At 47.9% G+C, this 17594-nt stretch overlaps 1 long non-coding RNA gene and 1 pseudogene across 1 annotated transcript; both read right to left on the bottom strand.

Moving 5' to 3' along the window:
• Positions 1 to 399: 399 nt before the first annotated feature.
• LOC147737560 (uncharacterized) lies at positions 400 to 2463 on the bottom strand (annotated as a pseudogene).
• Positions 2464 to 2513: 50 nt separating this feature from the next.
• LOC147737559 (uncharacterized) lies at positions 2514 to 14867 on the bottom strand. The gene is made up of 3 exons (XR_015299751.1): positions 14789 to 14867; positions 3932 to 4003; positions 2514 to 2587 (listed from the first exon to the last, which is right to left on the bottom strand). It is a non-coding gene; the product is annotated as an uncharacterized LOC147737559 (long non-coding RNA).
• Between the last annotated feature and the right edge of the window lie 2727 nt (positions 14868 to 17594).

Genomic DNA, 17594 nt, shown 5'->3' with positions numbered 1-17594 from the left:
AAATAGTTACAAAAGAATGAGGTTAATTCAATCATTTCCATCCCTCGCTGTGTGCTTTTCTCAGTAGACGGTTTGTTGGACAATCAATGGATTGATGTTTTTGTGGCTGCTTCATGTAAATGTTTTGCGATGCTGAAAGCTCCTCCTCAGGGTTCACAGTGAGCACCTTGTATTCTCCCACATTGTCTCTCTTATGTAGAAAGGTAACATTTACAACTGAAGTTTTTGTCACATTGAGAGCACGGGTCATTTTCTTACTCATTGTGCGTTCTCTCTTGGATGAAATTTAATCTCCAGCAGACGCTTCCCAGGCATTTAGAACAATGACAAGGTTTTTTCCAGGTAACTTCTCGCAGGTTGAGTGAGACTAGATTTCCGACTTTTTCAGCATTCAGAGAGCTAATCAGGTTTTTTCCCAGTGTGAGTTCCCTCATGGTGAGTGAAAGTTAATTTTATGACTGAAGCTTTTCTGGAATTCAGAACACTGATACGGTTTATGCCCAGTGTGTGTTCTCTCATGTACAGTAAGGTTGGATTTGCTCCTGAAGCTTTTCTGGCATTCAGAGCACTGATATGGTTTGAGCCCAGTATGGATTCTCTGATGTACAGTTAAACTGGATTTGTAATAGAAACTGTTTTGGCATTCAGAGCACTGATACAGTTTATACCCAGCGTGGGATCTTTCATGTACAGTAAGGCTGGATTTATGACTGAAGCTTTTCCGGCATTCAGAGCACTGATAAGGTTTTTGTCCAGTGTGGGTTCTTTCATGTAAAGTAAGGCTGTATTTCTGACTGAAGCTTTTCCAGCATTCAGAGCACTGATAAGGTTTTTCTTCAGTGTGAGTTCTCTCATGTACAGTAAGGCTGTATTTATGACTGTAGCTTTTCCAGCATTCAGAGCACTGATAAGGTTTTTGTCCAGTGTGAGTTCTTTCATGTAAAGTGAGATTGAATTTGGTACAGAAGCTTTTCGAGCATTCAGAGCACTGATAAGGTTTTTGTTCAGTGTGAGTTCGCTGATGTTGAATCAGATTGCCACTAAAACGGAAGCTTTTTTGGCACGTGGAGCACTGATATGGTTTTTGTCCAGTGTGGGTTCTTTCATGTAAAGTGAGACTGAATTTGCGATTGAAAGTTTTGCAACATTCAGAGCACTGATAAGGTTTTTTTCCAGTGTGAGTTCTTTCATGTACAGTGAGATTGGATTTGGTAAAGAAGCTTTTACAGCATTCAGAGCACTGATACGGTTTCTGGCCAGTGTGGGTCCTTTCATGCACAGTAAGGCTGGATGTATGACTGAAGCTTTTCTGGCATTCAGAGCACTGATACGGTTTATGCCCAGTGTGGGTTCTTTCATGTACCGTAAGGTTGAATTTGCGAGTGAAGCCTTTCTGGCATTCAGGACACTGATAGGGTTTTCGTCCAGAGCTAGTTTTCTCATGTTTAGTGAGGTGGGATTGATGACTAAAGCCGTTCTCACAGTCATTGCTCTCATTCGAGTTGTTTGTTTCTCCAAGTTGGGTTTTTTCCTGGATACATGCCATCTTAAGACTGAATCTGATTTCTGATCATGTACTTGTTTGTTACAACTCAGCATTAACTTCTAAAATACATTTCAGATGCTCTTCTTAACATATTTAACTAATTATAGTTTTTTTCCTGGAGATCATTTTCCTACCTTTAAAGGCGCTGATCTAACTTGTCTTACAAACTTTCACTGACGAGCCCTTTGTATTTACTAAGATGCTCCTCAGGGATTCATATTCTCCAAGGTATGCCCGGGTGAATTCTATCTAGTTTAATTAGTCTCATTTAGTTATTCTAGTTTATCCCATTTGATTTTGGAGTTTTAAAGGCACTTATAATGTCTTTGGGCTTTAGTGTTTGCCTGTTAAGTGTAACACTGGCCTCTTTTATACTTTCTGTAGCAGTATATGCTTTTTTTGCTCAGTGGCTAAGACAAGTACATGATCCACTTTGGAAATTACAGGACACTTTGAAACTACTCGGATCAACCCAAGAGAGTTGGTGGGGGAAAATCTTCCTATATTGGAAATGATAATCCGGCATCTTTGCCGAAACAACATCTACGAAAGAGCATTTACAATTTGTTTCTTTTAAACAATCTTTTCTCTCCTCTGAATCACAGGAGACGGAGTCAAAAGCTTGCACTTGTTAATCGGGGATATTTGTTTTTTTGACGGTTCTGTCACATCACAACACGTCTACGGATGCTGATCTGTTGGGGAGGGTTTAGGTCGCCAAAGCATTTCTCATAAACCATCAAACAGAATTTACAACACTGAGGTTTCTCAAGTGCTCTGTGTGGGTATCAGTTGTGGCCAATGTTCTCCTTAATCTCAGTTACTGACACTTGGTAAACATTTATGATCATTTTCCTTTAGGGATTTGACAACTTTCACATTCACCAGTTTCTTCCACTCCAACATCCTCACCATTCCTGGCACATAGAATGTGTTTCTTCTCTAGAGCTCAAGAATGTTTTAACTCTTTCCTTGAAATAATCCTTTTCCTTGTGTTTCACTAAATTTAAACCTTCTTTTTTCTGTTCATGCTTCTGTCACCTGTAGAAATGGAGTCAAAAATTGTAAATGAACACAAAGACAAAATATTTGTGACTTTATACTTTGCACAAAGAAAGCATTAACAAAAACAAGATAGGAAATCAGTTTGAGTTGCATTTTCTGATAGTGGTGAAACAGTATAGATCGGGAGCTTGGGATCACTGGAAATCAAGGATGTGAGAGCAAAAGAGGTAAATATTTAAGAAAGAAACACAGATTCTCAGAAGCAGCCACACTATCAAATTGCAATTTCTGTGACAACGGCTGGGAACATAGTGATATTTGTAATTCTTGTAATAAATTACTAGATGTCATTTACTCCCCTGCCCACCTAGACTGTTAATCTATTCCTTTTTCCAGTGATCTAGGAAGGGACATGTTATTGAACAGCACAACAGTAAAGGAAACCAAAAAGGGTCAATAAAGAAAAACACAAAACAGAGGAAAGAGAGAAAAGGCTATCTTAAACTTTCACCACAGGGGACCGGCGTAGGAAACTCTGCAGTAGGCCTGGGTGGTAAATTCCGCTCGTGGAATTTGCAGAATTTGGGTAATTTCGCGTTCTGCTGAGAACACAGAATTGCCAAAAATTCTGCGATTTGACGGTTTCGAGGATTTTTTTGCTTGCTCGTGCTTTCAAAATGCTTGTTTGCGAGATATTTCTCCTCGAGCACGCAAACAGCATTCGCGAACAGGAAAAAAGCAACGCGAATGGGCGGAACAAGCAATTCCGTGTGTTCGTTGAACTTTTGCGTGCTCGCTGAGATTTTTTACCGTTTCGCAAAGCTTTGCATAGCACGACTACTCAAATTGAGCCCACCCCTACTCTTCAGCAGATGCTTGTGAACCCATAAGTTAAATACAGTGCCCCCAAGGTCAGCACCAGGTGCAGTTCCACCGGTCGCACCACCCTAAAGCAAGCCCTTTGTGCATGTGTGTCCACGCATATGTACTGAGTCTTTTGCTTGTAGTAGACAGGACAAAAAAGGGCAGGATGGGAGGACGCAAAGAGATGGAAGTCAAATCCAGAGAGAAAATACGCAGAAAGAACAGACAGAGGGAGGATGGTATCATGTGGTCTGGAAGAGGAGACAAATATGCCAATTGTTAAGGAACTGTTGGGCAAAACTGACCTAAAAAGAATTGGACCTGCACTATACTCCCAACATGTACCAGGAGGAATGTGGATATATTAGATGATTATCAGAAGTTTGATAACAACAAGAATAGTGCATAGAGGGAGTCAAATGTTGATGTGAAGAGTAAAAAAAACAGAGATCAAGAAAGGGAAAAGAGAAAGAAGAACAGGGGAAAAGGAAACTTAAGAGTAATAGGAATCCTTACCTGACAGTTATATTATATTTTGTTCTTCCGAGGGTGGCAGCCACGCTGCAATGCCTGGTCATCCCAGAATATCTTGAAAGGAAGTAAAGAAATGGCTTTGCATCAGATGACAATCACACTTCATCAAATTTTACAAATAACCGTCCTGAACTTACAAAACAAAAGAATCTCTTGTTCTCTGGAGGCCATTGTGAAGCAACTCTGGTTATGAATACATATTTTTTTTTTGGTTCAAGAACCATGATCCAACAACCCAGTCCACGTCTTCATAACCCCCATCTTTCCATTTACAGATCATGAAACTTGCAAATCAAAACAATCTGGTTTGCAAAGGTACGTTAAAGTCCTTGTACATAATTCTGCCCACACTTCATAAATCAACCAGACTCTTATATTTATACAAACCATGCTCTCTGAGCAACTGCAATTCAAGGTCAAACTGATGCAGAGTTTGAATGCCAAGCAATGGAAGTAACAAAGCATCAATGTGTTGGCGCTTTTTATTGATACGTTATCTGAAGGGATGATGTGGAGGGTCAGTGTAAATTAACCCTTCACAAGACAAAGCTTGAAACATCGAAATGTTTAGATCTCCATTGAAGACAACAGAGCAGCAGAAGCCTATACAACCGGATATAGGCCTGCTGCTCTCAACATCACAATGTCCTAATACACAGCCCCTGCCTCTCCAAAATACATGGATTAGACAGGAGAAGGCAGCAGATAGAGCCTGCGGCAAGGCACGCAGGAGCCTCCCCCCTTCCTCCTCCCGTAGCTCGCAGTGTCACTAGTATCTAAGAAGGAAGGAGTGGGTTCTGCTCATCTCCTGCATCTCCCTGGCTCAACTGAATGATGAAAAGCAGTTAAGTCGAGCCCAGGGAGAATCGGGGGCTGACCTCAGCCTCCTTTAACAGCTATTGCTGTGAATGTTCAACAATTAACCGCCATGGTCCTGCATGCGGCTGTTAACTGTTTAACATTCACAGCAACAGCTGTGAAACCAAGGTACCGGAGTACCGGAGGTGTTTCAACCCCCTCGGTCTCTGGGACACCTTTGTTTTTTTAATTAACACATTCTGCCCTCATGGGGCAAACAGTGTAATGACCTTATAGTCAACCATAGCAGGCAATACTGCCCATTAAAGCACCGCTCCATGGGTAAAGGCCCTTGCAATTAGCTTTGGAGCCAGAGCAAGCAGTAAGCTCATATTAAAGATTTAAAATAATGGTTACTTAGTCAGAGAAATAATCATCATAATATTTGTAGAAGGATCACATACAGTTAACCTCAAATGAAATCAAAAGCCAGACTCTGATATAACTCAAGATGTAAAGTCAATAAACAGACCACCACAACAAATGTGTGCTAAGAAACAAGAAAACCTTTTTCTATAATATCAAATAGCAAACTGAGATAGAATCTGCTTAGTTCAAAATCAAGGAAAAGTTTTATGTACAAAATCAGTAAGAGGAGTGACATGTAGTCTGCATTTTGGAAAAGGGTAAAATAAAACAATTGCAACAAATATCCCAAGACAGTACATTTTTAGACAGAGAGAACACATTATTGACATGGTCCATGATGAGGTAAAAATGACAACAACCAATGAATGTTCATGAAAACATAGCACAACAAAATGTAATTTTATAAAACACTCCTACAAAATGAATAATTAATTATGACTCTTCACCTTAAAGCAGGAGATTGGCATTGGACCTTGCATGCTCTACCGTACAATACAGCCACATGGGACAACAATAGTATTAATTCTTCTTAGGTCCTTTACTATCCTCCTTTTTAGGTCTCGGCCTAGTGTTACACTGCGCAGCAGTGTTCACACAGCCGAGATTTAATGTTTACATTATTGGAGGCTTAAACCCACCCCTCTTCTCCATTGGCTGGCCTCGTAAATGCTGGCCAGCCATTGGAGGAGAGGGGCGTCACTCCATTTAAGCCCCGTCTTTTTTTCGGACTCGGTGTGTTTTTTAGGTTCTCTCTGTGACGTCTTCGGTCACTCAAACCTAAAAAACACGCCCCCAAGTCTGAAAAGGACAGGGCTTTGTTGTGATTGCATGTGTCCCCTATCGGACACCGTATTCTTGTCTTGGCAAGTGCTTCTCTTCAAGATCCCTCCCTTCATGTCCTCCTCCTGCCCCGTCTTTTCCCACCTCTTCTCTTTCCCCCAGATGCCTCCCCCTTCCTCCCTCCTTCGACCTCCCCTTGTCGGAGCCTGCCGAAGTTCGGGATCTGCCTGATTGGCGCCTCGCGGGCACTCCACGGACCCGGCGATGTCTTGTTTACAAGTACAGCAAGATTTAACATTAGTGGCCGCAGCCCTTCCCTTCTCTTTCTGTTTTGTTTTTTTTGTGGTTTTTTTAGACAGCATTGCAGCTTGCACCGCATTGCCTTCCCACTCCCAGGCACACACAATCCTTTCAGCATTAGCAACAACACAGGTGCCATGCCTAATATTTCAGCAGGCTCCTGATTGACTTGCTGACCTTGCCAATGCTTGTTTTTGAAGTTTGGGGTGAGGAGAGGAGCACGCAGGAGTTTTGGCCGCTGTCTCCTGCAGTTCAGCCAGTCCGATAGTTATCGTTTTCGACAAGGGGTCAGTCAGCTAGCGAGTGGGCCGATCATTACTGGTTGCCGGGAGCCGGGTCATGTAGGCGCTGGTTATTGCAGCATCCATGTTATGTACACATGAGGGCAGGGCTCTGCAAGTTTCAGGCATCCCTCCGCATATCCATGTTTATGTTTTTGTCCTAGTGAAACTTAAGAAACTTTCAGGGTCGTCCTCCTTTCCTAGGTTTCCTATCTTATATTTCCCTCTCACATTCCCCAACGGTCGCTCTTTCCTCTCTCCCAAGTATCTTTTACCTGCCCTCTTTCGGTCTTCTCCACCCCTCTCTTCTCCCTCTGGCTTGACAACTTCTCCCCGCCCACCATCATGCCCCACCGTCTCCTCTTTTCATCCACACTGTCTACTTCTGTCTTTAGCCATCTGGAAATAATCTGCGCTCCGAGATTCCCCAAACCGCAAAGAGGCAAAGGAATTGGTGAACTATGCGAAATATATAAACAACAAATTCTCTCAGCCTTCTATTTCTATATCTATAATCTTTTCCAATTTCTTTAATTTTCCTCCTTTCTCCCTTATACATTTTTTTCTTCTTCATGTCCACTTCTCCTGTCTGTTTCCTCTTTCTCATTCTCCTGCTCGTTGTAAATGTTTCACAGTGTCACTGAGAACAGATGCTCCTCTTATCCGCTTATTGCTGAGTGGGTCACTACCTGCCAGCTATGTTTGCACAATGGAAATACTACTGGACGTGCCTTTCTCAAACATTTGTAATGTTTTTTCGGTCCTTGTGGTTCAGCTGAAGTGCTCGAAGACTACTGAGGATGTAGCTGCCATTAACAAAGCAGGAATGGTGATGCCAGGGCTTTGAAGAACAGACTTCAGGTGGCCACCTCACTCTGTGCAATCACATTGTTTCCAGTTACTAGTCTTTCATATGACAACCTAATGCCTTCTGGGTATTGTAGTTTAATTTTGCTAACATTGCACTGATTCTACTGAAACATTTGATATCTGTCATTTGTTAATCAAAAGTTCAAGAGTGGAAACGCTGTCTCCGGTGACATGGAGAGAGAGGGCTACCCTTAGCGTACTGCACGTCAGCTATGCCTTTTACTCCTCAACCAGTTGAGCAGTGTGCCCATTTTCCTTCGCTGCAATAGGACCCAAGGCACTCCCTATCTAATGTTCTCTTGCTCATCCTGTCCTACCTTTTTCAAGCAGTCTCCAAAAATTGAAGCAGAGGTTTTCTCCATCACATTTTTGTGGACTGTTGTTGTCTTTTTTCCTTCTTTATCCCATGTAGTTTCGCCTCTCTACAAGTAGTTTTATTTATATTCTTTCTATTCTCTTCTCTGGTTACCAACCTTCATTCCACTATAATTCCATCTCTCTTTCTGCAGTTTTGAACATGTGGTTTTCATTGATTTCTTCAATCTTTCCTGATTTTTTTGTTTTTTTCACTCTTGTCTGCTTCTATTTCGAGTTTTCTTTTTTAAAGTCTCCTATCATCTTCTTGTTACTGCTTTACGCACCCTTCATGGCCTCTTTGCTTCCTCACCATCCCTTTTGTCCACTTGTCCCTCCTGATTTTTTAATATATCACCAACCTTTCCTGACAAGCGGTGGGGGGCGGAGCGGTTAGCTAAATTTGCTCCAATGTAGACGATTTATAATCCCAAACATTGCAGCTTGTGTAGCCCACACATCACGTGCATGAACTGCTTTTCTTTTGCCACCAGAGCTCTCCGTCCTTCCGGAACAGACCGGAAAAACGTGTGTGTGTGGGGCTCTGTGTGTGTGTGTATGGGGCTCTGTGTGTGTGTGTGTGGCTCTGCGAGTGTGTGGCTCTGTGTGTGTGTGACTCTGTGTGTGTGTGTGGCTCTGTGTGTGTGTGTGTGGCTCTGTGAGTGGCTCTGTGTGTGTGTGTGGCTCTGTGTGTGTGAGGCGCTGTGTGTGTGTGGCGGTGTGTGTGTGTGTGGCTCTGTGTGTGGCTCTGTGTGTGTGTGTGAATCTGTGTGTCTGTGTGTGTGTGGCTCTGTGTGTGTGGCTCTGTGTGTGTGTAGCTCTGTGTGTGTGTAGCTCTGTGTGTGCGGCTCTGTGTGTGTGCGGCTCTGTGTGTGTGCGGCTCTGTGTGTGTGTGGCTCTGTGTGTGTGTGGCTCTGTGTGTGTGTTTGGCTCTGTGTGTGTGTTTGGCTCTGTGTGTTTGTCTCTCTGTGTGTCTCTGTGTGTGTGTGGCTCTTTGTGTGTGTGGGGGGGCTCTGTGTGTGGGTCTCTGTGTGTGGGGGGGGCTCTGTGTGTGTGGGGGGACTCTGTGTGTGTGTGGGCGGCTGTGTGTGTGTGGGGGCTCCCTGTGTGTGGGGGGCTCTGTGTGTGTGTAGGGGGTTCTGTGTGTGTGTGGGTGGGGCTCTGTGTGTGTGTGTGGCTCTGTGTAGGGCTCTGTGTGTGTGGGGGGGCTCTGTGTGTGTGTGTGTGTGTGTGGGTCGGTGTGTTTGTGTGTGGCATTTGCGAGAGATTAAGCTATTGACATTGTAAATGACAATGCCATTTATTTATGTTTTCAAAACCAACACATAAATAAAAATTTTAGTTTTATAGAGTGCAGATAGCTACCCGTAGGCATCCAAGCGCTAAGAACTAAAACAGTTGCTCACCCATGGCGGGGCCAGCGGGGGAGAGTTGATTAAGAGATTGAGTGAATAATGGCCTAAGTTAAATCAGAACCAGGACGGGGGAGTTACCTATTAAACAAGTATGTTTTTAATTGCTTACGAAAAGAGGTCAGCTGAGGGTTAGACCTTAGATGAAGAGGGAGGGTGTTCCATAGTTTCGCCACATTTAGTGAGAAAGTGCGACCTCCTGTTCATGCTTTTCTTACTCTGGGCACAACTGTCAAATAAGCATACTGATACTGATTAATTAAGGGAAGATTGATTGTTGGGCCGGTATCCCAGAATGCTTGATGTGCAATGCACAGTGATTTAAAACTAGTTCTATCCTTGACAGGAAGCCAATGCAGACTTTTTAGTCCTGTTTTTACGGATTGTCTTTTAGGTATTTGCAGTAAGGTACGGGCAGCGCAGTTTTGGATAACCTGCAGCTTTCTCACAGTGGAGTCGGGGGCTCCCAGATATAAAGCGTTAGAAAAATCCAAGCGGGATTGGATTACACCCTGTACCACCATTTGTCTGGCTTCAAATGGTAACAATGGAAGAATCTTCCTTATGGTTCTAAGGATGCCACAGGTAGCTGATAACTTAGCCGCCTGATGGTCAAATTTGAGGGAACTATCTAACCAGACACCCAGGCTTTTGATGGAATCCCTGGGTGCCGGAGGCGAGCCTAGGCAAGTGGGCCAGATTGAATCGATTGATGCTGGGGCTAAGTGACCCAACAGCATGAGCTCTGTCTTGTCTCCATTAAGTTTGAGACAAGACAGGGTCATCCAGTCCTTTACCTTTGTAAGACAGCCCGCCAGGTCATCATTGACCCAATTTGTACGGGAACATTTGCTGACAGCTTATTAGTTGTTTATTAGAAATGCCTACAACTTGGACTCGTTTCCCAAGAGGGGTGGGTTGGGCGCTCCCGTCAGTCTGACTGTGGAACGGGAGGCACATTTATTGATTAAAAGAGATGCTGGATTCTCATTTACTTCTTCTACAAAAGGGCCACTCTGGGTGACCTCTAGGGCTGCACCAAGCATGCAACCCTCCTCCAGTCTCAGGCACTGTCATTGTGTCTGATTCGGTCCAGTAGAAACTCCTAGTGTAGATGCAAGTTGTGGAAAATTGTTATTAATCACTGGTGGATTTTGTTGAAATCTTAAATTTATTGAGAAATTGGCGTTCTGTTCTGCACTGGGCTGTGGGACCATCGGGACTGAAGGCGTGTTCCAATATATCTGCCTTTGATTCTGCATGCTCGTCACAGTTGGGCTGGGACCATTGACTGTGACATCCCATTCTGTTCCCTCTGATTCATGTTCCCGTTTCCCAGTTTGATGCAAGCATGGCAAGGGGCGAATCTTATTCTGCATATTATTAATATTTTAGGTATTTATATTGTCATGTCATGGTTAGTAAAACCAATATTTTGAGAAAAAATATTTCTGGAAGCATCGCTAAAAGACAGACAGACACAAAACCACACGCGCCCTCTTCTGTCCGGTCTCTGACTTTGCTATATTGTCTAAATCTGCACTAACTTGCGATGGTTGGTACTCGCTCACTATGCTTGCAGAAACTGTGTGTGCTAATTGTGATATCGATTAAAGATGGTACATTTCTGAAAGTTCATTAAGTCCATCTACTGATAGAACACATCCTCACTTTTCAGAACATCAGCAGACTGACAACAACAACATTGGAGAGACTACCCAGATTCAGGCGCTCCGCGCCTGGGCGGTTTGCAGTAAATAACTTTGGTTTTTCAGACCAGTAATGTATGCCATGACATATTTAAGACGGAGACTGTGACAAGTGTATTTAATTTAATTTTTGTTTATAGATAAGACATGAGAAAAAAACCATGAGAATCTGCCGAATGGTTGAAAAGGTAAGAAGTCTCAAGCTGTAGTCCTAGATAGATATTGGAGTATTAAGCCACAAAACAGCATAGTACGAAACTGTCTATCATGTTTTTCAGGGACACATGGTCCTGAGGAGAATCCCTTGAATAAAGGGATTCGAAATGCGTCAACCACATTTTTTTAGGCCAATCAAGTCAAATCATCATTTCAAGAATTGTATGGTTTTGTTGAATCGCGGATGGCCTATTTTGAAATTTGAAATGTATTTGTCTTTGTTTGTATTTTTGGAAAAATGTTTTGTTATATTTGCACAGAAAAAGATTTGTTGTTGGTACCCCAGGGTGGTTTTAGAGTGAATGAAAGAAGGATGTATGTATGATGTGGTAATGAGTCCAAACACAAGAATGAATGTTGATGTAAGATTGTTGAAAAAGGAACACTAATTAGGTTCCAAAAAGGGTGACATTTTCTGTGGGGAATTTTGTATAGTTTGTATTGAGTATGGTAATTTTGTAATGCGTTGTATTTTGAATAAAGAAACAAAGATTGATAATTGAAAAAATAAATAGATTAATTCAAACTGAAAGAGTGGTTAAGAGGGGCTGGTTTTATTCTTTTTCCTCGTTCTGAAGTAGAAAAACAAGTGGCAGTATTGGCGGTTGTAGTTGTTTATTGTTATCCGAACTACAGCCCTTTAAATGTACCTTGTTTCAAGAGGAATAAAGAGTGGGCTCCATGCAAGCTACAGGTTAAAAGAGCTCACCTGCATCAACTCCACCAAGAGTCCCCTGCCTGGAGTGAATCCAGTGGACTTTTAAGGGTGTTGGCCAGGTGCATTGTGGGAATTGTGGTCCTAATCTTTCAAGGGCCATTTTTGAGATTCCAGACCCTTGGGTTGTGTTTTTGACACTTTGGACCATCAAGAGGAACTTTGGGAAGAAGTTCCAGATGTTTGGGAACGTTTGGTGAATTTTTGTGAAAAAGCTCCATAGGGAGACCGGACTCTCACAGAAAGGCAATCCGGCGAACCCTCACTGAAGCCAGCCTGCTGGAGGAGGTTGCACGGCGTCTGGTGAGAAATCCTCCAGGAAAGGTTCTAAGTGTGAAGGTAAAATCTTGACGGGCCTCCCACTTAGTGTATCCAACCAGAGATCGATCTCGCCGGCCTCAAACTTTGACCTTGTCCCAGTCAGAGGCGACCAAATATCCAGAAGTGACTATTGGTTCCTAAGCACTAAAAGGTGTTTAATCTTTAAAAAATCATATCTCTGGTTCCCTAAATTGTATTTTTTTGTTTTGATGTTATTTAAAAGAAAACATATTTCATATTTTCATAAATTGGTGTTGGATTTTTATTGTGGGTTCTGACTTAACTATTTACTGAATTGGTGTTTTTAAATGCTTTACATACCTGTCTCTGAGCATGGGAATACTTGTATGAGACCTATTCTGAGCCCTATATTGTGTCTGTGGTATTATTGTCAGTGGTAGATATATATTGACCACAACTAATAATCCACTTTCCAACAATGGGCCTCACCTCTACTGCCTGCCCTGGACAGACCCCCTCTTCTCTGCACTCCCCTCCAAGTTGACCAATCTCACCTCCTCTGCACCCCTGCACAGGCCTCACCACCTCCGCAACCCTACTGGACAGGCATCATGTCCTCTGCATCCCACCTAGACACGCCCCACCTCCTCTAAACTCGCACAAGCACAGGACAGGCCTCCCATCTTCTTCTCCTGAACAATGCTTACCTCCTCTGCACCTCATTGGAACAGCGCAACAGCACAGGCCTCACCTCCTCTGCACCCCTGGGCAGGCCTCACCTCCTCTGCACCCTTGGACAGGCCTCACCTCCTTTGCACCCTTGGACAGGCCTCACCTCCTCTGCCCCCCTGGACAGGTCTCTCGCTCTCTGCACTCCTGAACAAGCCTCACCCCTTCTGCACCCCTGGACAGGCCTCTCCTCCTGTGCACCCCTGAACAGGCCTCTCCTCCTGTGCACCCCTGGACAGGCCTCTCCTCCTGTGCACCCCTGGACAGGCCTCACCTCCTCTACACCCCTGGACAGGCCTCACCTCCTCTGCCCCCCTGGACAGGCCTCACCTCCTCTGCCCCCCTGGACAGGTCTCTCGCCCTCTGCACCCCTGGACAAGTCTCACCTCTTCTGCACCCCTGGACAGGCCTCTCCTCCTGTGCACCCCTGGACAGGCCTCTCCTCCTCTGCATCCCTGGACAGGCCTCTCCTCCTCTGCACCCCTGGACAGGCCTCTCCTCCTATGCACCCCTGGACAGGCCTCTCCTCCTATGCACCCCTGGACAGGCCTCTGCTCCTCTGCACCCCTGGACAGGCCTCTTGGTGAAGGATTCTCATTAAGGACAGAGGAGCCCAGAGTTCATTCCACCCCTTACTGCGCCTCTGACTCCGCCCTGAGCCTCAAGGCGCTATGCACAGGCCCCGAAGAGAGACACTGCTACCCTGGGCAGGCCTCTCCTCCTCTGCACCCCTGGACATGCCTCATCTCCTCTGCATCCACGGACAGGCCTCACCTCCTCTGCATCCACGGACAGGCCTCTCCTACTCTGTACTCCTGGACAGGCCTCCTCCTCTGCATCCCTGGACAGGCCTCTCCTCCTCTGCACCCCTGGACAGGCCTCACCCCCTCTGCACCCCTGGACAGGCCTCACCTCCTCTGCACCCCTGGACAGGCCTCTCCTCCTCTGCACCGCTGGACTGGCTTCATCTCCTCTGCCCCCTGGACAGGCCTCTGCTCCTCTGACCCCTGGAACGGCCTCTCCTCCTCTGCACCCCTGGACAGGCCTCACCTCCTCTTCACCCCTGGACAGGCCTCGCCTCCTCTGCACCCCTGGACAGGCCTCACCTCCTCTGCACCCCTGGACAGGCCTCACCTCCTCTGCACCCCTCTGGACAGGCCTCACCTGGCCTCTCTTCCTCTGCACCCCTGGACAGGCCTCACCTCCTCTGCACCCCTGGACAGGCCTCACCTCCTCTGCAGCCCCTGGACAGGTCTCTGCTCCTCTGACCCCTGGACAGGCCTCTGCTCCTCTGCACCCCTGGACAGGCCTCACCTCCTCTGCAGCCCCTGGACAGGCCTCTGCTCCTCTGACCCCTGGACCGGCCTCTCCTTCTCTGCCCCCCTGGACATGCGTCTCCCCCTCTGCACCCCTGGACAGGCCTCACCTCCTCTGCATCCACGGACAGGCCTCTCCTCCTCGGCATCCCTGGACAGGCCTCTCGTCCTCTGCACCCCTGGACTGGCCTCACCTTCTCTGGACAGGCCTCACCTCCTCTGCACCCCTGGACAGGCCTTGCCTCCTCTGCACCCCTTTGGACAGGCCTCACCTGGCCTCTCTTCCTCTGCACCCCTGGACAGGCCTCACCTCCTCTGCAGCCCCTGGACAGGCCTCTGCTCCTCTGACCCCTGGACAGGCCTCTCCTCCTCTGCACCCCTGGACAGGCCTCACCTCCTCTGCACCCCTCTGGACGTGCCTCACCTGGCCTCTCCTTCTCTGCAACCCTGGACAGGCCTCTCCTCCTCTGCCCCCCTGGACAGGCGTCTCCTCCTCTGCACCTCTGGACAGGCCTCGCCTCCTCTGGACAGGCCTCTCCTCTTCTGACCCTCCTCTGGACAGGCCTCTCCTCCTCTGGACAGGCCTCTCCTCCTCTGACCCTCCTCTGGACAGACCTCTCCTCCTCTGCACCCCTGGACAGGACTCACCTCCTCTGCAGCCCCTGGACAGGCCTCTCCTCCTCTGCACCCCTGGACAGGCTTCTCCTCCTCTTCACCCCTGGACAGGCCTCTCTTCCTCTGCCCCCCTGGACAGGCCTCTCCTCCTCTTCACCCCTGGACAGGCCTCTCCTCCTCTTTACAGGCTTCTCCTCCTCTGCACCCCTAGACAGGCCTCACCTCCGCTGCACCCCTGGACAGGCCTCACCTCCTCTGCACCCCTGGACAGGCCTCACCTCCTCTGCCCCTCCTATGGACAGGCCTCTCCTCCTTTGCCCCTCCTCTGGACAGGCATCTCCTCCTGCCCCTCTTCTGGACAGGCCTCTGCTCCTCTGCCCCTCTTCTGGACAGGCCTCTCCTCCTCCTCTGGACAGGCCTCTCCACCTCTGCCCCTCCCCTGGACAGGCCTCTCCTCCTCTGCCCCTCCTCTGGACAGGCCTCTCGGTGAAGGATTCTCATTAAGGATAGAGGAGCCCAGAGTTCATTCCACCCCATACAGCGCCTCTGACTCCGCCCTGAGCCTCGGGCGCTATGCACAGGCCCCTGTTATGGAGTTGACAGTCCAGTAGTTGGCGTGGGAGGAGCTAGGTGGGCAGAGGGGAAGAGGTGGGGTCAAGACAGGAAAGGGTCAGATAGAGTAGGGACGGGGACCAAGTCGGATGTTGAATAAAGAGCTAGTACATACTCCGTCTGTGTCCGTGTACAATTAGAGTGGGACACGACAGCTGGCAACGAGGGTGGGATCTAGCTGCAAACCCACCAGAACGAGCCCCGTCCTGCAGCGTAGAGCGCCCAGAGCTCCGCTGTGACCGTGGTCCTGAGGCGCCACGGAAGAGACCCCGACGTGACCAAGAGAAGTCTGAGCGTGACCAGGCGGTCCTCAGAACGAGTGAGGGAGAGCAGACAGTGCGCCGAGCGAGGGCGCCGAGAAAGAGAACTGATCGCGCTGGACGCGCGAAGCCCGCCAGGATCGAAGGCAGGGCGCAAGAAGAAGAGAGCCGGTCGCGCTGGAGGCGTTAGACCCGCCTGACAACCCGCCAAACCGTGAGTGAAAGTCGGGAGCCCACTCCGACATTGCCCCAACTCACTGCGTGACACTGTGCAGGCGAGGGAAGCCGACGCGCGAAGAATAGCGCCAGGTCGGCGCGCGCGTGATAAGGAGGCAGCGCCGAGTGATCCGCCAGCCAAACGCCCCCCGCAGCGTGAGCCTACCTGAAAAGCGGCAACCGGCAGCCATCTGCATGCGCGAGCCCAGCTGTGCAGCGACGTGTGAGTGCACCTGGAGAGCGAGAGAAAGCCTCGTGTCTCACAGAAAGGAGCGGCCATTTTAAGGTCAGGCAGCTCTAGAGACAGACCCCATCAGAACTGAGGGCGGCCATCTTTGGGTCAGGCGACAACTCAAATAAGCACTGGCAGCCCCAAATTATCACAGTGAAGGGCGGATAACGAGTAATCAGTGCCAAGTGAGCGCAGCAAGGAGCAAACAAGCATTGGCACCTACCATAAGAAGTAGAGGGAACGGACACCAGCAGCTGCGACCAGGGTCAAGCATCAGAACCGAAACCTCATCACCAAGATGTCCAACCCTCCCGCACAAGACGCGCAAGACACTCCCACCAAAAAGGAAGTCAAGGGCACGCACCTGCGAGCGCCAGAACCCTTAATAATCACGACAGGAAGCAGCATGGGCCTCAAATGGCAGGAATGGCTGGAGGACTTTGAGGACTACATTGAAGGCTCCAGAATCGAGACAGACAAGGACAAAATAATAACCCTTCGCAATCTAGGAGGGCGCGAGATCAGCAAGATAGTGCGAGAGATCCCAACCGACGACAGCGACACCTATACCAAAGTAAAAGATATATTGAACAACCGCTTCCTGCACAAAAGAAATGTTGATTATGAGCGACACAAGTTCCACCAACAGCGCCAGGACAAGGATGAGCCACTAACCTCCTTCATACACCGACTGCGACGCCAGTCCCAATACTGCGACTTCGCAAACTTCTCGCCGGATGCGGCCATCAAGTCCCAAATAATCTCAGGATGCCACTCAGAATCGCTGAGGCGACGACTGCTAAGGAAGCCACAAGAGCTGGCAGAAATTGAGGAGAATTCCCGAATATATGACCAAGACGAAGAGAATGCGGCGGATATCGAAGTCAAGCCCAGCACTAGCCGCGAACATGCCAACCGTGTCTCCGACCGACGACATGGACGACAGGACTACAGAGGCAACCCGCGTGACAGATCACGCCGATCCAGATTCTCACCCAGACGTCGAACAGACCACCGGCCAAAGGATTCAGAGAGGAGAGACCGACGACCTGAACGCACAAGACGGTGTTTCAGGTGCGGGTATGACTACCCTCACGTTGACTCATGCCCCGCTATGGGCCAACGCTGCCGAAAATGCGGACGATCCAATCATTTCGAGGCTATGTGCAGCGATTACCACCGAGAGAAACGTGGCGGCAATGACCGACGCGCCAGCCAGCAAAGATCCTCGAGGACAGAGACCAGACGGCACCATGTCAGAGCCGTTCAGGGTGAACCTGATCGATCCCCGGCGTCGTCTCACTCCAGTCGTGAATCCAGACGTTCCAGATGGGATCGCCGCTCCCCCTCGAGAGACTCCAGGTCTTCCTCATCCAGGCGATCGTCCTACACTACAGAGTATGTCAACCTTGCTGACAACGATCAGCTCAAACGCTACCCACGGCTTGACATCATGGTGGGCAACCATGCAGCAAAATTCGTCATGGACAGTGGCGCATCCCTTAACTACATCTCCGTT

Source organism: Lissotriton vulgaris, chromosome 1_1 (assembly GCF_964263255.1).
Source record: "Lissotriton vulgaris chromosome 1_1, aLisVul1.2, whole genome shotgun sequence".
Classification (NCBI taxonomy): domain Eukaryota; kingdom Metazoa; phylum Chordata; class Amphibia; order Caudata; family Salamandridae; genus Lissotriton; species Lissotriton vulgaris.
The sequence above is the reverse complement of the archived record's forward strand: the minus strand, read 5'-3'. Positions and strand labels throughout refer to the sequence as shown.